We start from the raw sequence: 25,565 nt of genomic DNA on the forward strand, positions 1-25,565 counted from the left end.
GAGGGTATTTTAGATAAAAGCCATATTAAGAACTACTCTGAGGCAAACATGCAGGGATGACTGGATCTGTAGTTTGTTTTCCTACAGTTTATTGGAAAAACAAAGGATAATTAAAAAAAAAGAAAATTTTTACTGCCCATATGACATCATATTTCCTGTTGAGCTAAGTGTTTTGATGAGAAATATTGCAATTAGGTTTTAGTTGATTCTTTAGCGTTGTTTTGGTAGGGATTAACCATTGCTGCTGACTGAGGATGCCTGTGCTCGAGCTCCCACTGCTTTCTGCTGGAGCTGCGGCTGCTGGGGCCGGCAGGGGAGGAAAAGTTCCCCTGCTTGACAGACAGTCTATAAAAATCAGAGCTCCAGTAGCTCCAGTAGCAGAATAGCTTCACTAATTCTAGAGCTGAAAAATGCTAAGAAAACTGCTATGACACCTACCTAACCTACAGCTCCTTTTGGTCACCTCTGAGGAAGGTGGAGACCTTTCCTCTTATGCTTTTCTCTCCCTCCTCTGCAGAGCACACGGGCTATTGCACGCCCGCTCCCTGGCACCCGGCCACACCATCACGGGTGTCCAGGCGCTGTCCACGTGGCGTCCAGGCAGTGTCCACGTGCTGCTTCAGAGGGGCAGGTCTCTGACCCACCCTCCTGCTGCACCGGCCAGAGAGCGCTGGGACCTTCAACTTGCTGCCTCGACCCGAAAGCACAGGGGGTGCAAACTCCTTACTGAATTTCCAGTGAAGAAAGAAGCCTTCCCTATTGTTCATTTGTCAACACTGTAAGAAATAATTTGAGCTCCCTGGGGAGGGGGACCTCAATATGTTCCTATAATAGGGTAAGCCCGAAACAAAATTTTGGCTTCAGTTTCACCATAGGCATTTATCTCCTTTGTGCCTTTCAGTTTGGGGGAATCAGGGAAGAAAAAACTTAGACCGTCTATTTTATTCTTTTCTGGGGTTTATTAATCACCAGAAAGCAAGCAATACTTCCCGTAGAGTGTGGTGGTTATTGCTTTGTTCTTGCTTCTAATATAAAAGTTTTTGAGATGTCCTGCTCTTCTAACTGAATATGTTTGTGTTAAATCAGTAGTTCCGTTTTGTTTATTAAAATCAAACCTTCCCTTATTGAGTATTGTTGTAGAATTAATTACCACCCTTTTACTGAGTTCCTTTCTTTTTCAACAAGGGAGAATTAAAGCAGCAGATGCTGCAAATACATTAGCCACAGCAGTTTTCATAAAGCTCTGACTGAGGCCTTGAATTTGCTGTTTTGTTACGCACATGTATTGACCTAGAGATTTTCTTCATCAAGGCATTAGAAGAAACCCCTCGTATTCACATCCAAGAAGAGCCTCCTAGGAGGGCCTGAAAAGAAGCCCGTGCAATATTCTGCAGGGAGGGGAGGGCATTTTCTCGGTTTCCTCCCTCGGATATAGTCTATGGCAAGAAGTAGCTCAAGCTTTTGCTTTATATTCTCTTCTGTGAATGCCCTATAAGCTTCAGGGCCCATGCTGACCTGTTAAGATCTGGTTGCGGCCACATGTAGTCCACCCAAGCTCTGTGCATGTTTGTCACACCCTGCTTTCGTGCCTTGGAGCCGGAGAGCACATGGAAACCCATGGGTAGTTCTGCTAAAGCCAATGGTCTCGAGTATGCCAGGGTAAGTTTTTTGGCTGAGAAACCTGGCTACTTGCCTGAAATGGCAAATTCTGCAGTCGCTTTGGCAAAATCTTTGTGTTTTTGCAGAAGCCCCACCTGTGCCATCCAATTTTATATTTTCCCATGAGTTCTGACATTTTCTATGTGTATTTCAGTGAGTAGCCGTTTGTAACGCTCATTTTCCTATAGCGGTTCTGGAGGAATTAGAGAGATAATTTACGCAGGCTTGAACGAGATGGCCAAGCCAACGGCTTGAGCTGGGAGATGGCACAGCGAAGGCGAGCCAAAGTCCAGCAGACCTCAGCCAAGCAGGCTGAAACTTTCTGGGTTTGGGCCAGATCACTCTTAATGCTTTCAGACACATCCTTGGCATGTGCTCGCATGTACGGGGTGAGCGGCTACTTCTTTTGATCTGAGGCAGTCTCTGGATGTTTGATTTTGTGGTGGGAAAGGAGCCTGGCTGAGGTATGCAGCTGCTGCCTGGAGACGTGCAAACAGCTGTGCTGACAACAAGAGGAGTTTGGGTTCCCTCTGGCTTAGAGGGGTCTCGGCTCACAGTTAGCAGGCATGCAGCTTGGCCTTCTTTCAGACTCCGCTATTTTTACCCTACTCTGCTCCAAAGTTTATTTGCCGGTTGCCAGCTCACCGAGGTTTGTCTCCTCAATTCATCTCAGTGGAGCCTGGGCAGCAGCAAAGCCAAAGCCCAACGCTGTGGTACAAACTGGAAAGCATCTGGACAGCAGAGCGTGGTTTTAAATCGCAAACGCAAAGCACACACTTAAAAATGTTTTTAGTTTTAACAACCGCTTCCTTCCTCAGTACACATGGATGTTTCTGGCTCACGGGATAAAGGAGGGAAATGCCTGGTGATGGAGCGAGGCATGGGAGCCGTGGTGGGGCTGGAGAAACACACCTGCGACAAGGCGAGACCTGGCAAAGGCAATGGCAGTGTTTGAGGAGTTGGGCCCTGGAGGAGAGGACAGCACAAGGGACCCTGGATCAAACCTTGGGAAGTGGCCACAAGCAGCGCAGAAATCTGCCCACAGCACCAGGCTGCAGGAGTTTATCACAGCTCTGGCAGAGTCTCTTTGGGGAACAAGGCTCGGTCCAGAGCCCGCTGGGCCTCCAGATGGGCCCTGCGATGGGATCTCATCTAGGAGGTCTGAACCTCTCGTGACTACGAATGTGGGGCTGCAAGGATTGCAGGGGAGAATGGGCATTTTGCACCAACTAGAGAGTGATGGTGAGTAAGGACCATGGTCCAGCCAAAATATCCTTCATTTAACTGTCAGGAAGGAGAAGTGAAATGGAAAACTGGATTTGCCCAGTTTGTGCGTTCCTGCCAACAAGGAATGTGTGCCTCTGCAAAAGGATGCTGGAAGCTTTAGTGCAGAGAGGTGGTAAGTAAGGAGATTTCTTAATATTGGTGATTCTCCCCTGTAACAGCATGGCCTGATTTCCTGTTGTCTGAGCATTGGGAAATGGGAGGAGGAGTTAAAAGAGGAAGATGCTGTGTTCAAGTAGCCCAAGTATTCCTGTGTTATTTCAGTCCTGAATCAGTTCCAGTTTCGGGCACTTTAATGTCTGTGGTACCCCTTCTGTCACTGTGAGGTTGGGGTACCTGAGAAAAAGGAGCAGGCCCCCAGCCGAAGCCCTCAGCTGATGATGTCTTGGCTGAAAAGAAAAGCGTTCATGTGCAGACTAGGAGGGACAACGTTGTAGAAGGTGGAGCAGTTGGTCCTTGCCGCTAGGTGTTTGCTCGCTCAGTGCTGGGAGGCACGGCTGGGTCGTGGGGAGGGTGGGAGCACCTGCAGGTGTGTGAAAAAGCACTGCCGCTACGGTTAAAGCCGTAGCTCCTTGTATACGGGCAGTGCTGGAAAAAGGTACGAAATGGAGGAATGATGACTACACGGCACAAACAACAGAAGTCACCTCCTGTGCCGCTCGCCTGCAGCCCAGGAACTCAATAAAAATTTGACTGTGGGCTTAAGTGGTGCTTTTTATTCATGTGGCATTTGTATGGGTAGTATAAAGCATATCATATATGTATATTATATATATAATATACATATATATAAAATGTAAAATCTGTGAGACTCACAGTATTCCATGAGTCTCTTTTCCTAGGGTGTGGGGCTATTTACTTGTTTTATTAGCTAGAGATAAGTTGCTTTAACAAACATCCGTGTAGTTAGCGAAGAGAAAAGGGAAAGGTTGTGAAATGTCTTCGAGCTCCTCTATCGGCATAATAATAGCAGATATAGCACAGGGATGCCGTGTCTCCTTGCTAGATAAATTCCCAACTGGCTTTTTCTGGTGGCTGCTTAGAGCGTGTTCATTCAGGGAAAGAGAAGGTGTACTGTGTGGTTAAAATAATAATGGAGTTTACACAGCAAATCCCAGCCACCACTTACTCACCAGAGGTGGTACTTCCTACTGCGCTACCACCTACCCCAGCAGCATTTTGCAACATAAAATCTTCTAACAAAACCCAGGCATGCTAGAGAAAGGTGGCTTTGCAGCCAACAGTTTGATATTGCATGATACTAGTTATTAATGATATAATATACTCGATTCCCAGGCCAGCAAATACTGGAGAAAGGAGCTGGTAGATCCTATGCTGGGAATAAAAAACTCGAGGTTAAATGCAACATAGCTGTTTAGATGCTTCTAAGTTTTGAATTGTTTTCAGGAGTCGTACATGGAAAAAAGGCATTTTTCAGCAGTAACTATAAGGCAGTTAAACCCAAAATTACTTAAAAAAAAGTAATTTGGGAGAATGCCTTAAATGAAAACTGGAGCTTAGCTGGCCAACAGGAGAGTATTCGCAAATATTACCTAAATCAAGCTTTTTTTGTTTGTTTGTTTGTTGTCAAAGCTAAGGATTTAAACCCGATTGTCACTGGTGGTTCTCACGGTGACAAAGCAGCTGTTCGTATTGAAGTGCTGTCACCCCTCATGGCCCAGCAGCTGTTATCAAAAACTTTCCTGACGCACACGGCCTCTTCATTTTAAGTAAGTCTGCCCTGCCTTATGTGCTGGTTGTTTTGGATTGTGAAAGACTCAACAGTGAGACGAATAGCTCATTCCAGTGGGACAGCACTGCAGGCGATAAGGAGGCAGAGAGATGACTGAGAAATGTTACGTTAATATTCCCTAGCCTCAGAAAAAAAAAAACCAAGCTAGAAAAATAAAGCAGGCTGGCACGATAGCAGAGGTAAGTATGCAGGCACACACCTCATATTAGAGAGAGCGTGTTGCTATAGTTTTCGTGATGAGCGCAAGCCACCGGGGAAGCGAGGACTGGGCTCCCACTGGGAAGCTGGGAGAGAGCATGCTTCAGGAAGGATTCAGCCTCGAGAGTGCCGTTCTCTGCGGTGGGGGGGGCAACAGGGAAGTACAGGCATCTCTAACAGGATGCTTTATTTCCACTTTGTATTTTGTTCGAAAAGTGTAAAAAAGAAAGGTGCAAAGGCTAGCTGATGAAAGTGTAATGAAGAGAGGCAGAAGAGTTTCCTTCTCTTTAGATAACTTTTCAGTTCTCTGTAAAACCCTACTGATTCCTCATTATCCTTACAAATAAACACCAGTGATGGAATTGCGCTTAAGGATGAAATGATGAATTCAAATTTGAGAAGAGCTTGAGGCTCTGTACAGTTCAGCTGTTCGAAGAAGAGAGTTAAAATTCTGATTGGGAAATTCAAGCCATTATACGCTTACACATGAATGCCCACACGTACCTCATATACTAGTATGTTTTTTCCCCCCCAGTCTCCATTTTCTGCACAAACTAAATTAACTGTTGAGAATGACTTGGGTGAGAGGGACAGGGTTTTGTTTTCTTGGAACTAAATATCAAAACTGAGATACCTTTTCTCTGCTTGTCCTTTTGTATGTGTGACTGACAAGCAGATCAGCACGCTCTCTGCTTTCCAGTAAGAATAAACACTTAATTTAAAGGAACTGGCTGTGATGCTCCTGTTTGTTTATGATTTGGTGATAATGGCTTGGTAATGGCAGTCTGTAAGTCACTATCAGCATTTTAACATCTTCTGTGGAAATTCCAGAGATATTTAATTTGCTCACTTGGTCTATAAAAGCTGTTCCTGCTGAGCATAATGTGTTGAATATAATTCTTACTCAATTACTAGAAGTGCACTGTAAAAGTTGTTGAAACTTGGTAAGGGAGCCGTAACACACCCAATACGTCAATTTACTGTTTCTTTTCTCATTTGTCTTGTAAATTTAGCTGTTCTCATAATTGCAAGTGCAGTTTGAGGAGGGGAGTGGGTTGTGATTATTTGTATTTTTACGTATTTATGTGTTTTTAAAGCTGTCTTTTGTCCTCTCTTTCTTTCTGCAATATGTCTCCATAAGTCTTAGCACAGTGGGATGTAATTGTAGTCTCTTACAGCTGCAAAACCCCTAAGAATTATTGAAGCGTTGCTTTAATGAAAATGATCCTTTTTCATTTTTGAGCTGATGTGCGGTTATAGAAGCTGCAGGAATGAACTATGTTACATAAAATAACTGACATTACAAAGGATTTATCATCTTTTTTTTTAAATGTGGCTTTAAAATTTCTGTATTTTTGACCATTTAGGTGTATTCCTGCAGCGCAGTCTCCAGTCTGGGGTTAGTGATCTGATATTGAAAGCATAATTTCTAATGTGAAAAGGTACATCCTGTGTTCGTAAATGCCAGCGTTTCACTCGGCCATCAAAGATTTGGGATGAGCCAAGGAGGACAACAAGTGCTGGACAGGACAACAGCTGAGGAAAACTTGTGCTTGGGAGCTGCAGGACAGAGGAGAGCAAGAGCCGTTTCTGCCTAGGGCAGCAACCTGGGCTGAGAGGCGAGAGGCCCCCCAGGACTCTCCCTCCTGCCCGGGCACTGTGTTAGGACCTAGACTCCCTGTTTATATTACTGAAATTTTCTTGACTAGTGGGTGGATGGAGGAGAAGCTTTAAGTATAAGCAAAGCTACCAACAGAAAACAGCAATTGGTTTTTTTTTTGGTTGGGTTTTTTTTTGTGTGTATGTATGTGTGTTTAATCCAGTTGTCATAAATGTTCCCTTTTACTAGTCCAAAAGCCAGAATTTCAGCTCAGCATGCTTAATATTTTTGGAACATTGGCAATGACGCCTCCTAAATGATAGGTGACAAAGGGACCTGAGAGAGCACAGCGCATTTAGAAAGTCTAAACCTTTCTGGAAAAACTGTCCAAATCCTTCAGCCTGGCAGGGAAAAAAAAAAAAAAATCTCTTGCCTTTGCGAATTGTTGGTCCTGTCTTTTTGTACACAGCAAGTGAAACTGTATTTGCCCCTGCCTCAGCTGGGTAGGTGGACCTACCATAACATCCGCGTAAGACAGAGTACTTTGTGTGTGGAAATCAAAATGTTGCTTTCTTTCTGCTCAGTTGCACGTTTGGCCTTCTCAGCTAGCCTTGGATAGTGGAAAGATTATGTTTATTTCTTAGCAGTCTCCGTTCAGCATTCCACACTTCCCTCCTAAGTATCTGGTATTAGCAACTGCTGGAAATGTGATGCAAACAAAATGGACCATGCGTTTATTTATGCAATGGCCTTAGCCTTTTTTTTTGTAGTGTGGTTTGCTGTTTTGGGGGGCTTTTTTTTTCCCTCCAAATCCAAGCATCATTCTTTGCATGAAATACACTCTCTTAATTTCCCCTTGTATAAACCAGTGGTATAAACTATGGAGTATTGGTACCTGGGGATTTCCCTGCAGATGGAAAGGAAGCCATGAAGTTTGAAGCTACTGGAAAAAGTGGAAACTCAAATCTCTACAGCTATTCCAGACAGTCTTTGAAACATTAAAGCAAGTTTTATTATAGAGATTAGTTTACGTTACACTCATTTATTAAAACCTAAGGACATCTTTATAAAAACTACTGTATATAAAGACAAGAGCAGTGCAATAGCAGTGTAAAACACATTTTTGGTTTACTTGGCAATCACTTTAGAAAGACAACATGATCCATAATATGAAGTTAGAGAATGCTGCAAAAAAGAGGACAGGATTAGATCAAAAACTAGATTAGCAAATCACTGGACACGGGCACGTATTGATTTCAAACATCGAGTGTTATGTAAACAGTATTATTGTCAACATATTAATAAAGAGTGAGAAACCACTGTAACCCTAGAATTTCTAGTTAGCTTAATTAGCCTAAAATTTGACTGCAGACTATTAAAACAGACTATTGTACTGTATATATTATCTTCTTAGTGATTTACTCTTTATGTAAAAGGAGGACTAGAAGAAATGCCTGTCTTATATGAGAGAATCTTCAAGGATGAGAAAAGATGTTTCTTGCTGGCGAGTGGGTGAAGTTTTGTTTTTGTTGCTTTACTTTTCATACACCATCACTGGTGGCAAAATAGAACTGACTTTAAAAAGAATTTTGACATATTACTTCATTGCTTCTTCAAGTGGACAGTCCTCATATACAAATTACAGCCATAATAAAACTATTAAAACCAGTTATCTAAAATAGCTGCTACAATATGCTGAAGTATACATTAAGAGGCCAGATTGTTTTCACTCTGTGTTTTTGTAAGATCGATAACCAGGCACGAAAGATGGTTAATTACAACACCAAGTCCTGCACAAGCTTTATAACTTATCTTTTTATGTCCTACGTTATACACAGCAATTATTAAGAAGTTGGACACTCAGTTCTCAGTAAAACTGAAGAAAGAAAATGAGTTGGACAAGGAAGGAGGCTTCTGGAGCATGAAGGTCGTTATAGCCACTGAGACAGACAGCTGCCATTGTTAAATAGGGTGTACAAGGGAATTATACACTTCTGTAAATATTAATTTTATATCCTTTATTTTTCCAACTATATCAGGATGAACGTAGAGGAAAATATATTTATTTTAGTCCAGGTCTTTTCTTTAGAGACATATTGTGTTTGAACCAGTCTTTTTCTGCAGAAATAATTGAAGAATTCATTGCAGTTTATCTGGTTCACCATAATTTTGGTCAGTTAAATGAAGAGGGATATCAGAGCACTGCTACATAGATGGTTGAGATGTTCAGGTGACTGTTTGTCTAGCCAGTGCTCTTCTACAATGTCCCAAACACTAAGGGAGAAGGGCCAATAGCAATGGTGGTAGGGAAACACGTGTGGTGCACTATTTCCCTTTAGTTTAAGGCCCAACGAGCATTAGTCTTATTCAGGATCTTATATTCTGCTAAACTAGAGAGGCTATCAGATGATTATAACAACACAATTTATGAACAATTGTTCATCAGCTACGACATGGATTTATCCATAAATTAATTGGTAGGCAAAATCAGAATTTCAGCCAGAGAGTATCTACCTTACATTAACTGGCTCTGTATACAGAATAAAAGAAAACAAACAAACAAACAAAAAGCACATCAATTACAACGTATACATGTACTAGAAGTAAAGCATAAAACTGCTCATTAATAACGCACAATTCCCAAAGGGAAAAAAACCCTTACAAAATACAGTAAGTCACACAAACCAGTATCTAATACAAATTCCTTCATGAACATAAGCTTTTTACAAAGCTCTCTGTGGTGGTCATCACCTCACAATGAAAGTAGGTGCTGGTAGAAGGTAAAAGGTTCTGTTAACCTTTTACCTTCAAACAGTTACTGCAAAGTGCCAAAGTAAGACTGATTACTGTAGATACGAACTTTTTTGGGTGTCTGCAGGGGTTATGGATCTTGGAGCTGATGTGGGAGCGTGGAGAAGACGTGATGCTGGCAGAGGCATGGATGGCATTGCTTCCAGCTACTTGGTTTCCTTTGCTTTTCCTGCAAGTTGGCACTAATAGCACCGCCTTACATCTCATAGGGTTAGCTCTCCCACCACCACGAGCACTGATCCTTTCCCTGCTGAAGCTCTCATCATCAAGGAGAGCAGTTTGGATTATCTGCCAGTATCTGCAAGCTACTTACGGCATGTCTTTGCTGGAGGTCTTTTTTGTTCCCAGCTGAAGTGCGTTGAGTGGTTCTGCAATGCTCTGATGAAATATTCTTTTTAGAAAACTAGAATTTCTTAGGTTTAGTGCGAATCAAAGTTTAAAAAATACTAACTCCATTTTATTTGAAGTGCTACGTTTCTCACAATGTAAAACAGCCCAGTTGCACTGTGGCAGCTCTGTTAACAGCTCTACAAGCTGAGTTGCATGCAGAGGTGCACACACAGGAGCTTCTGTGAAGAGCGAGAATGGGCCAGGCCTTAAGCTTACCTAGGACAGGATGGATTCTAATGCCTGCAGGGTGGCACTCCCACCTGTGGCATTTGAATTCTTTCTTATTAGCTGCTGCCTGCTCTTACCCAGTGATACTCAGCATTTTTTACTAGTTGGTTTGCAAAGAAAAGGGGCATGTGCATATTGGTATCCTACTCAGATTGGGCCTTCTTTGAAGACTGGGCACTCCTGTGGTCTCCAGCCTTGTTGGGTCCCCCAGCACTGTTTGTTCCTGTGTGGCTTTAGTCACGTACCATCATGCACTCCAGTAGCCGTGAATTAGCTCAAATCACTCAGTAGTCTATTCCTTTTGCATTCAACAGAAGACTAAAATTCATTCAAATCAAAGAAGTACAAAAGGAAAACTTGATTGTTCATTGACAAGGTGTTCCTCGTGTTGGTTATACAGTAAAATATATGGTTATTTTAAAGTTATTCAGATTTGCAGGACAAAATATTAGTCATGAAGGATTAATTTGGCATTATCATGGCTTTGTGTTATGATTTCTAGATGAACTCCTCTGTTTGGTTGTCATTTCCAGGTTCTCCATTTGTATATCTTAAATAATTGAATTTCACAGGATTTGCTCATGTAATTGATACTGTATGATTTTAAAATAAACCTGGCCTGTGGAAAGTTAAGTCAAGCTATTGCAACCTAGTGACCAAGTACTCCACATACTTCTGTGGTAGCATCATTGCCCTTCTGGCTTACAAATGAATTCTTAGATTTGTGAGGGGTAAACTCTGAAGCCAGTTGGTGGCTGAGGGAATTGGATTATTGCCTTGTAAAGCAGAGGGACAATGGTATTATTGCTTTTGAAATATATAGTTTGTTGATTTTCTTCTGTTTCTCTTTCAGCTTCAAGGAGTATGGGGGTGGAATGGGGTGTCTGTGTTGCTTCTTAGTAAAGCTCCCCCCTTCAGGAGGGTGTGTGAAGCTGAAGCCAAGATGTGCTCAGATGTTTGATGTCTTAGCAGAATCATTGCTGATGGTCTTAAAATGTGTATTAAGGTTGAAACGATTGCTACCCTGCAGTTTGACTCAATGAAAGGGCTTCACTTGCCTTGTCATGCATGTGACAATATGGTTAACAGTGATGGGGATTGCCAGCATCTACCCTATTGTGACAAAATATTCACCAGAGAACTTTGGAAAAACTCACATTCAGTATTCTGACACTTATATTAGGCTCAAATGGCAATAGATGGATGGGGAGGCAAAGAAAAGTTATCTACCAAAGGTTTGTCTTGTGATCTTTTTCCACCTTTGTGTGGATTTGCCAGAGCAACTTAATTTTCTTCTTATTGAGCATTTCCTCAAATATGATGCTTCCTTTCAGAGATAATACTGTCAGTCTAGAATTACAATATTGCTTACAGACTACTTTCTTCTGGAGACTTTTTCTATATCATTTGCCTATAGAAGTTGTCCGAATGGTGTTTCTCTTCAGGTGACTTGCTCAGTCTCCTTCTTGTAGTCTTTCTCTCTCCTGCTTATCCATCTTTTTTTCAGCTCTTGTCATTTAGTTGATTTTCTTGAAAGCTGCTCCTCAAAGTCTGATCTTACCTCTCCCATCTTGAGGCACATCAATATAATTTTCTGGAAGACATAAACCACAAATGTTCCATAATGTTTCATGAGCATACAACATCAAAGTATTTCCTGTAAAGAAAAACTTGTAGTTTTCTCAGTTGTGGATTTAATTTGGGGAGGCAAGCAAGAGGAAGGAAAAGCATGAGGAAGAAAGAAGAGGTGTTAGGAGGCCTCTACCTTCCCTTATTAGTTCTATTTGGCTCACTGTGAGCTTGTGTGATATGGATGGTTGCATTCTCCTTCTCTTTTTTCTATATAGTCAGAGAGGGAGGCTAACCTTGTTTCTCCCTGTTCGTATTAAACTGGTCCTGGTTCTGTGAGGTATTAATCACACAGTAGGTGTGCAAGTTGCTTATTCTTACCTGTAACCTGGGGGAACATGGAGTGCTGCCTAGCTCCTGGGTCTGGGTGCATACCTGAGGTGCTGATGACATGCCGGGCCAACCCCTGGGTGGGCATCATCAAGAGGGAAATCTGGAAACTTAGCAGGGAAGGAGATGGGATGCTTTCCTGCAGGTCATGGAGCCTTGGCTGCTGGAGACAGCAAGGCTGTATGCTACACGATAAAAATCAGATTTCAGCCAAATCCCTCTTTCTGTATGTATGCCAGTCTACCCATTCCACATTGTTGTGTTGTCTACTACCTGTGAGATGAAAAGATCAAATACTTGCCTGAAAAGGTGAAAGATGAAATGCAAAGAACTGCTAAACTCGTTGTTTCTACTGCTTGTAGTCTACTCTGAAAGTACAAAGTGCAGAGGGCTTCCTTCTGCAACCATGAATTTACTTTGAAGTAAACCTTATTTCCATGGACAATCTCACTGGAGCTGTTTATATGAGCAAAGTGTGCCTGTGACCATACGGTAAATGCCTTTATCAAATGGCATGGCATCTTCCTGCTGCACTCATTACCAAGGTATGCATCAGACCAAGCATAGGCTGCTCACTCTAACCCCTAGTCCTTTCATATGATGAGAAAATGCACTTCTATTTCCCCGCATGTAAATGAGTAAATATTATATTCATGTGCTTTCCTCACAGAAATGTTGTGAGGATTCGTCATTTTTTGCTTGCAGTGCCTCCTGGACATAACAAATGCTTTAAATCTGCCCATCTTCACCTTGTGCAGAGTGTGTGCGTGTAACTGGCTACGTGGGCCGTCCATATATGAACTATGGCAGTGTGTAGGTAAATTGGCTGAAAGCCCAACTAGGGGAAGTTTTGAGGTAGACCAAGATTACTAATCGTAATAATAAATTAAAGCAATGCATCCGTTTGCTCAAGCAGACAAGCATAATAGTACGAATACAAGCTGTTGGAGGCACAATTTGGTGTCTTAGTAGCAACAATACTTAATTAACTTCTCCCACCAGACAGAGTTCATTGCATATTGGGTATTCCCAAGTCTATGTGCTACATTATACATATTGCATTCCATTAATGTATAAAATATAAAGAAACATCTGGTTCAGACAGCAGAATATCTGCGGGAATCAGCATGTTTGAGGTTATCTAGTGTTTTACCCATCAAATCTATTCAGTATAAGAGGCCTGAGTCTCAACTTTCCTGTCAGCATAACTCCATTGAAATTGCAGCGGTGAATCTGCTCGGAAGTGCAGGGTGGGGTAGGCAGCCACCTGAGCTGTAGCTCAACTGTATTATCTTAATTCAGATTTAGGCATTTCTCGCAGTACTGCTAGCCAGGGAGGACCTCTGAGCAGAAACATGCAATTCTCTCATAACTAAGTCTGAGGATTTAAGCCTTCACCCAAAACTCAATCAAATGAAACCTATGTCAAGGTTTGACAGTTAATTGCTTTCCAATAATCAAATAGCCTAGACAGCCTTATTCATGTGAGAAATAAAAAAAAAAATTCTTTGCATTTTTTTGTTCTGTCACTGTCCTTTTTTGATGTTGGTAAAAATGGATACTAACAAAACATGCAAACCTGCCTCTTGTGAGGTCTGCAGGCAGAAGAAGTTTAAAACAAGCTGTTTGTATCTAGAAGAGAGTCTCCTGAGACTTAGTTATAACTAATTTAAAAAATACCGTGGAGAGAGAAACTGAAGAGTATAAGCACATATCACGGCTTGGAGCCACCTACATCCTTCATAGCACCTTCAGTTGTTCCTTCTCACTCTTCTGTAGAGTGCTAAGTGTCCTTTAGCTCAGATGAAATGCTTTACTAATCTACAATCTGCATAATTTAAATCACTAGATTGTTTGACAAGATGCGGTTTCTTTTAGTTATTTATTTATTTTTAAATAAATGTTTAGAGATGGAGCAGGTAGAGCAGGCATTTGTGTGCTCCAGGACAGAATGCAATTTTAAATGTGTCAGACCCATCAGCCAGTTACTCTTCCTGTGCCTGAGAGTCCCAAAGTTGCTCCTGGCCAGATCCTTCTTCCAAGGTTAATGTAAAATCAAGAGTATCACCAAGGTGGTGTAAAATGAGAGTTTCCAGATCCAAAGACCATAGGAAAGTTTATGAATATTTGTACGCAGCACAGAAGATAAAATATCACTCGTGCGAGTAGCTTCAATTGTCTGCCAGTTCCCCTAGTGTGTGTATAGAGCTATGGGAGAATGAGTGGGAGGATGTGAACAGCAAAGCCAGCAACACATAGACCACACTCAGCTCTGAAAGCCTCCGACATCAAGTATTCACCCTGCGTTTTCTGAGCTCCTGGCTGAGCCTGGTGCTGAATCAATAGCTTCTGCCTGAAACCGAACCCTGACAGGGCAGATGCCAGGCTAAAAGGTCCTCTTCTGCTAGTAAGAAGTGAAGTGGGGTGTGTGATTGATTGATTGATGGCTGGACCAGCAAAGTTGAGAGGTACTGCTTCAGATCGTTTTGCAATAGTGGGATCACTGAAAATACTTGCATGTTCCTAAGAAAGACAAATCCTAATTTCCATGTGCAGTTAGCCAGAGTATTATATCCCAGCCTCCCAACACTGCATGCTTGGCAACAGAAACCCCATATTTGTCGCTTCTGGTCACTTCTACAGGATTTTAATGTATTTAGAGCTGAAGTGTGTGCTCTGGAGGTGCCTCAGGTTGCCTCCTACTCACTAGCAAAGGTTACCGTCATTGTGTAGCACCCCAGTTGCCATTGCTGCTCTACCTGACTGCTCAGTGAACAGCACCCAGTCAAGCTGCATTGATTTCATTGCCCAGCAAGGAAGTAGATTGCCTTCTCTTCCACAGCAATGACTTTGCATGGTGGCTTAGTTCCGCTGAAAAAAATGACATCCATTAATAATGAAGGAATGATTCAGAGCCTCTGGAGGCAAGTTTTTTTCAGGGACTTTTGTCATTTTCTGACAAATGAAGTAAACAGTTGCCGCATTCACCATTCCATGGCCTATTGCTAAGTCAGTGGTCACATAAAAGTGCCATCAATCACCACAGCCCCTTCAGACCTCAGAAAAAATAGCAAATGGTCTCCGCAAATATCCAGATCTTGCTCTGGCATAAAATTGTATTACACTGATCTAAGCAGACCTGCACTGATCTGCGCCTGTTGAGGTTCTGCTGCAATGCCTTCAAATCTGGTCATGCTGGGAGTGAAAGAAAAGCTTTCACTGTCTCTATTCACAGGAAGAGCTTGGATACCAGGCTAACAAACAGCTTTCTGCAATAAGAAGCCCTTGGCGGATACACTGATTATTATAGGCAATAGGAATGTCCTCCTTCCCCATAAATGGAAGGACAAGGGAGGACAAAGCACAATGCACTAGATTTTTTAAAAAGCCTCACAAGATTGAAAGGAAGGATATGAGAAATGAATTACACGACAAGCACCAAATGAAAAGCCATTCAGTTGTCTAAATATATTACAAACCAGAAGGAAATAGAACATAATCTAATCCCTCTGCCTGTGGAGTCTGCCAAAGAGCAGGGAAATAATTTTCATAGCTTGGCATCTGTACACTCCTATGGCTATATTATACATAGCATATAACATTATATCCAAAATGTATGCTGAAAGGCTGCTCGGGCTACCAAGTCTAATTCTTAAAAGTTATGAAATGCCAGAATGAACGCTGCTGGTACAATCTCAATTTGGCCCTCTTGTTTGCATGAAAGAAAGCAGAAAGCCTCAGACTTTTTAGGTGGGGCTCATCATCTTTTTTTTCTTTGGGAGAACATCAAAATAGCTGAATGATTCAGGTTTTTCCAATGTAGGGGAAACTTCAACAGCAACTAAAATTTGCTTCAGGTTGGCTCATTCCTGAAGAGGTCGAATGTTTCGGGTTTTTTTAATTGACTAGGAATGCTTCAACATTAAGCAGTGGCACTGGATGTTGCCATCTTGCCATAAAGGAGCGGTGGTTTGGTCCCTATTTTCATCCCCAGGCTGAGTGATCTATTAATGGATTACATCATCTTTAATGCAGCACGAATTCTTCTCTGGTCTAGCTGTGAAATGCATCACGCTCTTGCATGAGGTCAGATGAGAGGACTGCCTTAAACGGTGGCAAATCAATTTTGTTGCAGCCATTATGTAAAATGACCACCATCACTGGTAGCCATCACTGATGTTTCTAAAATAATAGCTGGCTCGGGGAAGATAGACATCTGGCACTTCAGAGTTTAAACAAAACCCAGGCACTGGAAATTTTCAACTTGAAAAACAGACTCTGAATTTTCAACTCAAGTGTTATTTCTACCGTAGCTGACAATTCTGCAAAGGTGGAGAGAAATGTCAAAATATGTTTGAAAGCGAATACCTCAGGAAGGTGTTAGGGCTTAAACAGAATAAATGTGCAACACATGCCAGATTCATCAAAGTTAAGCAATCCCTTACCTGCAGACCTAAGAGAAGACTACAGAAATACCTAGGATGTGTTAAGAACGAAACCAGAAGCTTCTGCCCTGGTAGGTATGCTCTTGGTGGTTGGGGGATGCATAAATGGGGCCAACTGAGAGAATCCCTTTGCTAAGTAGTCAGAAATGTCTAGGACTCTTCTATCCATCAGTTGTTAAGAAACACTGCGGGACTTCAGAACAGGCCCGTAAGCCCCAGGGAGGCACGGGACAGACGGGCTTATTAAATCTTGATCACACTCCGTGGGGACATTTTGGAGGGGTTCCTATTTGAAGGCAGGTACCAACTGTATTAAGCTGGTGGCCTGTAACTTACCTAGTGCAGGTGTGAATGGCAACTAGAAAGGTTATTACATGCTCTGGATTAAGCATAGATGGAGAACTGTGAACCACAACTTGGATGAGTCATGGGTCTGGGGTGTAGCACCAGAGTGCTCAGGAGATTAAGCAGTTCCCTGTCAGCTAAAGAGAAGACTTTCTCAGCAGGATTTCTCTGCCCTGCTGCTCTTTTGGAGGACATAACCTACCCTTTTGCTATCACAGCTTGTGAATTGCTATCCTTATTTAAGAGCATCAGGCAAAAGATAGGTTGGTTGCAACAATGAGTGGAAGAACATGCATTTAGCTGGTGTCTTCTGGAAAGACGAGGCCTACTTACAAGTCTTCTGCGACGTGCCCTGAACAGTGCTGGGATGTGCTATATACTTCAACATACACAAGGCTATCAGGAGAGAGAGCTTTTGCTGGGGTGGGTTAAAGATTATACTAAGTTCATAGTAGTCCTACCGAAGCACCAGAAAGCCTGATTTCCGTAACTGATGCTGGGAGAGCCATGATCACGTGAGAGATGCTGTCTGCTCATCTTGTCGCTTTGCAGGTGGGAAGAAACCATTTGGATTATATGAGTTTCCTTTGGATTGTGCTTACAGCAACGTATTTGCTCATGCTGCAATGCATTAGCATCAGTACAATGCATACTTGATGTGGAACAAGTCAGACATAAGGCATGAATGGGACCAACTCAAAAGCGCAGGTGGAATCGGCCCTACCTACCAGTCACGAAATGGGGCTGCATGTCACCTGTCAGATAGATTGCTCTCCTGCCTTCCACCTGAGAAATATAGGTGGGAAACAGGCATGTGCCTACTTCTATTGTGCTTTCAGAGCAGAATAGCCTGTGCGTGTTATGGAAGCTAATTATCACCTAAAGGCTTAATATGTTACAAAAAAGAATGCTGTCAGCTGTCTTAGATATTGGAGCATTGTAGCAATATATTCAAGAGTAGCAATGACTGTTTACAATGCTTGAGAAAGGGTTACTAGAAAAAGTTCAAGTGCACCAATTATGGAGCAGTGCAATTTTAAAGAAATTTCCATTTTAATAATTTGTTATGAGTGTTGGTAAACCTGCCTTTTAAATTGCTCGCTCCATTTCTTAAGAATCTCAGAACCTCTGAGATTAAGAACCTCTTTTAGAGGTTCTCTTAACCTTAAAAAGTTCTCTTAAGAGGTTCTCTTAACCTTAAGAACCTCTTTTAGCCTGGATTAAGCTTGTATAACTCCCGTAAGGACTGAGGGATATAAAACAAACTGCACTTCATATCGCTGCTGAGAGCTGCTCACTGGCTTTAAAGGAGCTTTAGAAACTTTGGGAAGATCTTGCGTTCCTAGGGGGTAGGCTGGCTTGGGCACTTGTACGGGAGAAGGAGCTGCTGGTGGATGGCAGGTACCTGCTGGCCAGGTCCTTGGTTGTGCTGCTGTCCTGCAGAGGAAAGGCTGGTGGGTCAGGGGAGGTGCAGGGGTACTCTCCATACCAGAGGGACATAGAGCAACTTGAAGGATTCACACTCTACTGCTATTTATTTCCTAGCTAAATCTGAACCCAGTGCTAAGACCTGCTAATTAATGACAGCCAAGCCCCACAGTGATGTGCAGTTACACATGAGATAAGGTTACTTACACCAGTGGAGGGTCTTTGTTTGCCTCTTAAAATTACTTTTTAATTTGATTCCATGACTTCTTGTTGCTAATATGGAGTTCAAAGATGGTTTTCAGAGGAACACTTTGTCTATAGCACATGTTTGGGCTTCATACTGGTGGGTCCACTGGTTCGGACTTGTGTCTAGGGCAGTGCTCTGAGCTGGTAGCCAGAGAGCTGGGAAACAAATTGCAATCAGTTAGAAATTGCCTCCCAGCTCTCCCCTGCAATGAAGGGAGGGCCCTGCACCGGCGCTGGTTTTGGCACAGCGTAAGGTCTCGTTACCGACGATCTGGCTGCTTTTTTGGTAAGTGAAGCTTGGGATCTGCTTGGATCCCAGGTCTGTCTCACAGACGGATGCAGGAGGAGACTTGGCACTTGGAGAGAGCCTGGAGAGCTGCTGCAGAGGCGAGCACTTGCCTTCCCCACCTCCTCCACCAGAACTGCGGGTGTTAAAACAGCAGCTGGCTTCACTTTTGTTATTAATATGGCTGCCTGGCTAACAGACCAAAGCTAAGAGAGAAAACAGGTTTCCTGTAGAGTTTCTGGAATATCTATAATGGTACAAATTAAATATGTCTTTTGTCCCATCAACTGGGTTGGGTGGGAGAGGAATGAAACCACACAGGATACAATTTTCTCTATTTTTTCCTAAAGGCCATGTTTTACAATTCTCACTTACAAAGAGAAGTGATGTGAAACCAATAGGCTTGCTAACATAAATAAATATTACTTACTGTGAATAATGGTTTCTGAAGTAACCCTATGCTTCTGAAAGTCAAATATTTTTCAATTAGTAGCAATGTTTTTCATTTGATAGTTCCTGAAATGGTTGATACTCCTGAACACAGTTCTGGAAAGTAAAAACATCCAGTTCTCTTGGAGAATTTGAGGGTTTTTTTAAAAGGAAATATGAAGCATTCAAAGTTCTGATTTATGAGTGTTGAATAGAGGAACAGATGAAGCTTTGAGGACATAAATTGAAAGATGATCACTGAAAAGCTGCATGTGTCTTCCCTCACTGAAGCGTTGCAGTCTGATTTTTAATGACCTGAAATGTTTTCTTCCTCCTCTTAAGGTTATTCCAAAAAAATACTCAAAACACCCTGGGCCTTCCAAAGCATCTTAAAAGTGTTGATGGCCAATGACAAGTAAAACTGAAAGTGAGATGACTTAGTAATTTGCCAGACATCTCTGAAACCCCTGAGTCACTAGCAGGGTGCCTGAATCAGATGTATCGCTTGAGGCTGAAATTCGTCTAGCTGATTGTTGCCAGATTTTCCTGTAGGCTAATGTGTGGCAACCATTACATAACTGATACACCTGAAGGCAAATTAATTTGCATGGTTCACAAAAAACCCCCCTGGTTTTGTTATGTATACAGTTTGAACTGCCTTCAATTTTTTTCAAGACCTCAGTGAATCACTATGCCAAACTGAATAGGGCTATCATGTAACGAACTCAGACTTCTTGTTCCACTTGAGACTGTGCTCATTTTCACATATTTTCAGCTAACTGGAGTGACCAAATAGCTTTAATTACATTCCTGTCATAGAGGAAGATGACTTGAGATATTTAGACATGGAGAGGCCAAGAGGAACTATTGCTAGAGGCAAGATAGTTCCTGCTTGCTTCTTTAAGGTCTGGGGCAGGCATGTTGCTTTGGAAAGGAGATTATTGCTATGTGTAATTTAATGGCACAGATACTATAAGTGGGTTTCATCTCATCTAACTTTAGACATCAAATTGGTTAGATGTCTTCATTTCCAGAGAGTCACCCCAGGCTCCTTTATCGTCAACAGAAAGCAACAGGCACCTCTGCAGACCTACTCTCCTCCTCCTGGGACAGGTGTCAAGTTGGGTGAGGGATGCTGCGGGGACTCCCCTTTGTCCTTACTGGCTCAAAAAGAAACCGACGGGTAATCAGTTCAGATGCAGGTGCCTAAAAGTGCCATGCCTAACTTCGGGAATGAGTAGTCCCTCTCCCCCCCAAAAACTGAATAATAAAAATGTGTAACGCTAGGATGGATTTCTGTTACCATCATGTTCAGTCTCATACTGCCACATGCAAATATATAATCTTCTGTGTAAATATATCCAACTCTGTGCTATTTACTATCCAGTACCACAAAGTGGAAGTTGTTCTGTAGTCTCCATGTTCTGGTTAGAAACCTTCTTCCCTCATGTTTATTCATGAGCAGATTTGATTCATGTGTCTGAGACCTATAACATACTAAAAGCTTTTGATGGAAAAACCAAGGCCTGTAGGTATTCCCTTACATGCAGCTACCTCTGGAAAGAAAAGCAGCTTCTTACCCTACTTGTGCATGTGCAGTCCCAAAGATATTTTTTTTCCCCCTTCTCTCACGAACTTCCATTGGCTGAGTGGCAGGAAAGGTGCATCCCTGAGGCTCGTGACTGTAGCACCCCAAGAGACGCTGCATGCTCCTGTGGATGGGGTAATAGATGGGCACTCTTTGGAGCAGGGCTTGATACTCAGTTTTTTTTGCACAGTGAAATCTCTTGGTACTGCTGTAAAAGCTTTTAAAAAAATCTGTTAACCTTTGAATATTTCTACATCAGTGGTAAGGACTGAATTATCTGAATGTCTCTGATTTCAGCTCATCCCAATTTCCCAAAAGCTGATGTTACCAGCTTTCAAAATCTGTTCCCACAAAGGGGCTATGACATGCCTAAGATACTCAAGTAGTCACGTTTACTCAGCTCTTTTACAGCAGTGTCAACCCAGACGTCTAAGATCCAAGACAGCACAATGAAAAGTACAAGAGGCTTTACAAGAGTGTGCCCTTCTATGTAAAATTCAGGTACATGATATGAAAAAAAGGCCTCCTTTCATGCTGGCTGACAATTTGAATTTAACAGATCCGCTACAAATTGAAAGCTGGGTTTAAAAAGCAAGCAGTAAAACTTGCCATGTGATTTATGACGCGTGCTAGGACACTGCCATTCCCTACTTATGCAATCTCCTAATGCACCCAAAAACTTCACTAAGGATATTTTAAAAACAAAACCACCAAACCTTTGGTATAACAGTACTGCCTGATTCAGAAAGAATAACACTTATAAAGTGTATTCTTTTATTAAGTCTAGTAACTTAATTTTTTGTAATTCCTTTGCCATACAATGACCAATAATTTATTTATAAATGAAGGACATAATTTAAAAGTACGTTTATGCAAGCTATACTCAGTGTAGAGTCTCTTTACTCATGTGGATGATCAATTCTAAGTGTTGGAAGTAACAGGTCTTTGCAACTTGCAGCTGAGGTTAAATGCAGCTTTATTATACAGGATGATGTATGTGGTTTGTACCTTGACGTTAATTGAGCTGTACAGAAAAGTTAGTAAGTGAAGGAGAAATGTGGCCATATGTAATGAATTATGTGGGTATATGTATAGTGATATGAGTGCACATGCACGTGGATATGTATATATGTGTATTTGTGTACATAGTATCTATTATTTATTTATCTGGCCCACAGTTTCTGTATATAATATTCCACATTTTATACATAACTGTAGCTTAGTTTCTTTGCAAGATTCAGGAATGAACTACTCAGCTAAACAGAAGTAGACTAACCTACATCAGGTGAATATCCTGCCCCTTTTATTATCTCTTTTTGCCCTAGCACTCTTTGCCACCTTGGCATCAGCAAAATTCAATCTATTAAAATTGCTGCCTAGCATGTCCTGAAGTCCAACAGAGGATAAAAACAAACACACTCATGGAAATTGAACTGTTGAAACATGCTGAAAGAGGGGAAACGGGTTAGCCAAACATTACATTTGAGTGTTTTGGTACCATTTGCACAGCTTCAAGGTGCTGACTTCTTTCAAGGCCCATGGAAGTCAATAAAACCAAAAGCAACTGAGATTTCAGGGGATTTATGTTAGAAGCAGGAAAATAATTTTTTCTAGATTCCATTTGAAAGCAGGTGGCAAAGTTGGTTTCCAAAGCAGGTCAGATTAATATATTGCTTGAACGAGATCCCAGCTGGATCACCCACAATTCCTAATAACACTGTGAAATACTCCAGGCTCTTCAGTCCCCTGGTAGCAAGGTGGGTGCTGCAGGGGCAGAGGGGGCAGAAGAGTGGCCCTGAAGAGGAAGGTGGCTGGTTCCCGTGCCCGTATCCACAACCACCCAGCAGCAAGGTAGGTGGTGAGCCCCTCTGGATGCTGGAACTGCTCCTCGGTCCCCCTCTAGCCTGTGCGTTTCATTTGACTTACTAAGTTACTCCCCTTTCTTTCTCCCGTTTCCATTCTTCTCTCCTGTGCATTAAAAACCTTCTATAATAACTGCTGCTTCCTCCAGGAGAGCTGAAACAAGATGCGTGTGCTGCTTCCCTTAGCCTCGCCAGAGGCTGAACTTGCTCCAACTGCAGAACAGTCTATTTAGGAGGGAGGAATCTGTTTCAGCACTTGAATTTTGATCCCCAAACCTGTGGTTTAGCCCAGAGTTGTATATTCACTCCCAGTTAAATCAGCTTTTTTATTTACCTCCACACAATACAGGAAGTTCTTTCATTTCTGGAAATAAAATGCATATTAATGGCATGTGAAAAAAATAGTATTTCTTGAAATAGTTATTTCTTTTACGGAAGAGCCTTCTTTTCTATTTTCACTTTTCAGTATTAAGAGGGCTAGTCTTCTGAGTCAGAGCTCAAGAAAAAATATGTAGTAATCACTGTGCTGAGAGCTAGATTTCATTGTAGGATGAAACAGTGATTGTGTTTCCTGTAACTGTTCTTTCTGTGTATGATTTTTTTTTCCTCAACTGAATTTGTGTGGCTTTTCTATCAGTATGAAATCTAAAACTATTTCTTTTAAAATAAATTTCTGAAGGTCCTTCAAAAAAGAGCATGGAACAGCTTTTTAACATTAACAAAGTTATCAACAATTAAAAAAAAAATAGGAGTAAAGCTGTTGCAATTTAATCTGGTTACTGTTTGGCTTCCTGTTGTAGACCCAGTGTATGTTTCTTTGCACATAACCATCCAAGCAAAAAATAATTTTTCACTTTGATTACTTGTAGTCAGGGGCAGAATGGTAGCACCCGCACTGGAAACAGCACTACATGCTGGAAGAGATGTTAGAAGACAATTTTATGCAGAACTGCCTCTTCCCTCTTTCCTCCCTGCCTTTCCCATGTAAAAAGCCATAGGAAAAGTTGAGGTGTGTTGAGATGTGGAAAGAGAAGCGGCCAAGGACCCTGGCCAATTTTAGCAGAGTGCAAGAGGCAAGAAAACAATTTCTCTTTTGTGGTTATCTATCTGAGCTGTATTGCCAGCTTTACAAAGAAAGATGCTTTGACGCCAGTGGTGGAACTGTGACTGGTTTATTATTTTTAAATTGTCTCACAGCTGCATCTAGATATTGGTCTGCTGGGGTGTAAAATGTCCTTTGGCTGCAGTAGGATCTTTGTGCATGGATCAATGACAGTGTATGACCCCTGCTGAGTAGCATTTCTGGAGTCGCAGAGAAAGAAAAACAGTGCTTGCTTGGCGTCATCGGGCTGAGGTATTCCACTTGGCATGGCTTGGTTTGAATGATAATTTATGAAGCATGGAAATTTTTGTTTTGAACAATTATGACTGCCAGCTGGTGGGTTATTCTCTGTTTGTTCTACGTTATTCTTCATTATTTACTCATTTGTTTGCATGTGTGTGCACGTTTTGTATTGCGGATCTATTGTATGCTCATTTTTTCATGACAGACATTTAGGCTTCTTGCAGTTGCCCAGTGAAGACTGCAGTTTTCAGGTGTGCACCTTAATATTAGATGAGAGGCAGAAAGACTAATAATTCAGAATGCATAATTCAACAACAGCTATCACATGCACGCACTGTAACAGAGAATCCTGCTGTGCTGTGTCAATGTTCTTGTGTCCACTATAATCTTACAGCACTTCCAAATAAAAAATTGGAAGCCAGTTACTTACTTACACACAAAAATAACCTTCACCTCTGCAGCTCTGCTACCACCACTGGCTTTCTGTGCCCGCAGAACGTGAGAGATGAAGATTTAGCAGGTGGTCCCGAGATGAGACTTTGCCCAGAGATTTCCATTCTTTGGTGTGATTATGCAATCACCGTGCAGTCCCACTGGCATCAGCAGCCATTATGCAGCAGCTGCATAATCAAGCGTTTATTGGAAGAGGTGGGGAGGAAGAAGGCCACATGTTTGTCCCCTGTGTTCCCTAATGGTAGAGGATGAAACAATTGAAAAAAGCATTGTGTGATTTTTGATGTGCAGCTGTTGGCTCGTGTTTTCTGACTGCTCTGTAAGTCCAACAAGAATGCAATGCTAGGAAAATGCGACGCTTGGGTCGTAATAATCCCATGCAATGCTACAGACTTGGGGAAGAGTGGCTGGAAAGCTGCCCAGCGGTAAAGGACCTGGGGGTGTTGGTCGACAGCCGTCTGAATATGAGCCAGCAGTAGCCACAAAGACCAATAGCATCCTGGCTTGTATCAGAAATAGTGCAGCCAGCAAGACTAGGGAAGTGATTGTCCCCTTTGGCACTGGTGAGGCCGCACCTCGAATACTGTGTTCAGTTTTGGGCCCCTCACTACAAGAAAGACATTGAGGTGCTGGAGTGCGTCCAAAGAAGGGCAATGAAGCTGGTGAAGGGTCTAGAGCACAAGCCCTATGAGGAGCAGCTGAGGGAACTGGGGTTGTTTAGCCTGGAGAAAAGGAGGCTGAGGGGAGACCTTATTGCTCTCTACAACTACCTGAAAGGAGGTTGTAGAGAGGTGGGGGTCGGTCTCTTCTCCCAAGTAACAAGTGATAGGACAAGAGGAAATGGCCTCAAGTTGTGCCAGGGGAGGTTTAGATATTAGGAAAAATGTCTTCACTGAGAGGGTTGTCAAGCATTGGAACAGGCTGCCCAGGAAAGTGGTTGAGTCACCATCCCTGGAGGTATTTAAAAGACGTGTAGATGTGGTGCTTAGGGACATGGTGTAGTGGTGGACTTGGCAGTGTTAGGTTTGCAGTTGGACACGATGATCTTAAGGGCCTTTTCCAACCTAAATGATTCTATGATTCTATGTTTTTTAAATGTCAAAATATCTTTCTGGCTTGCATCTATAATATGTCTTCTCAGCCTTTTTTCTTCTCACAGCAATTCCGTTTTGATCAATGTTCTGCTAAAATACAGTTCCCTCAAAGTTTCTCTGAATGTCTGTGAAAGAGAAACATGGTTGAGTGTGTTCAGTTTC

The sequence above is a fragment of the Ciconia boyciana genome, chromosome 1 (genome assembly GCF_034638445.1).
Source record: "Ciconia boyciana chromosome 1, ASM3463844v1, whole genome shotgun sequence".
NCBI classification, from domain to species: domain Eukaryota; kingdom Metazoa; phylum Chordata; class Aves; order Ciconiiformes; family Ciconiidae; genus Ciconia; species Ciconia boyciana.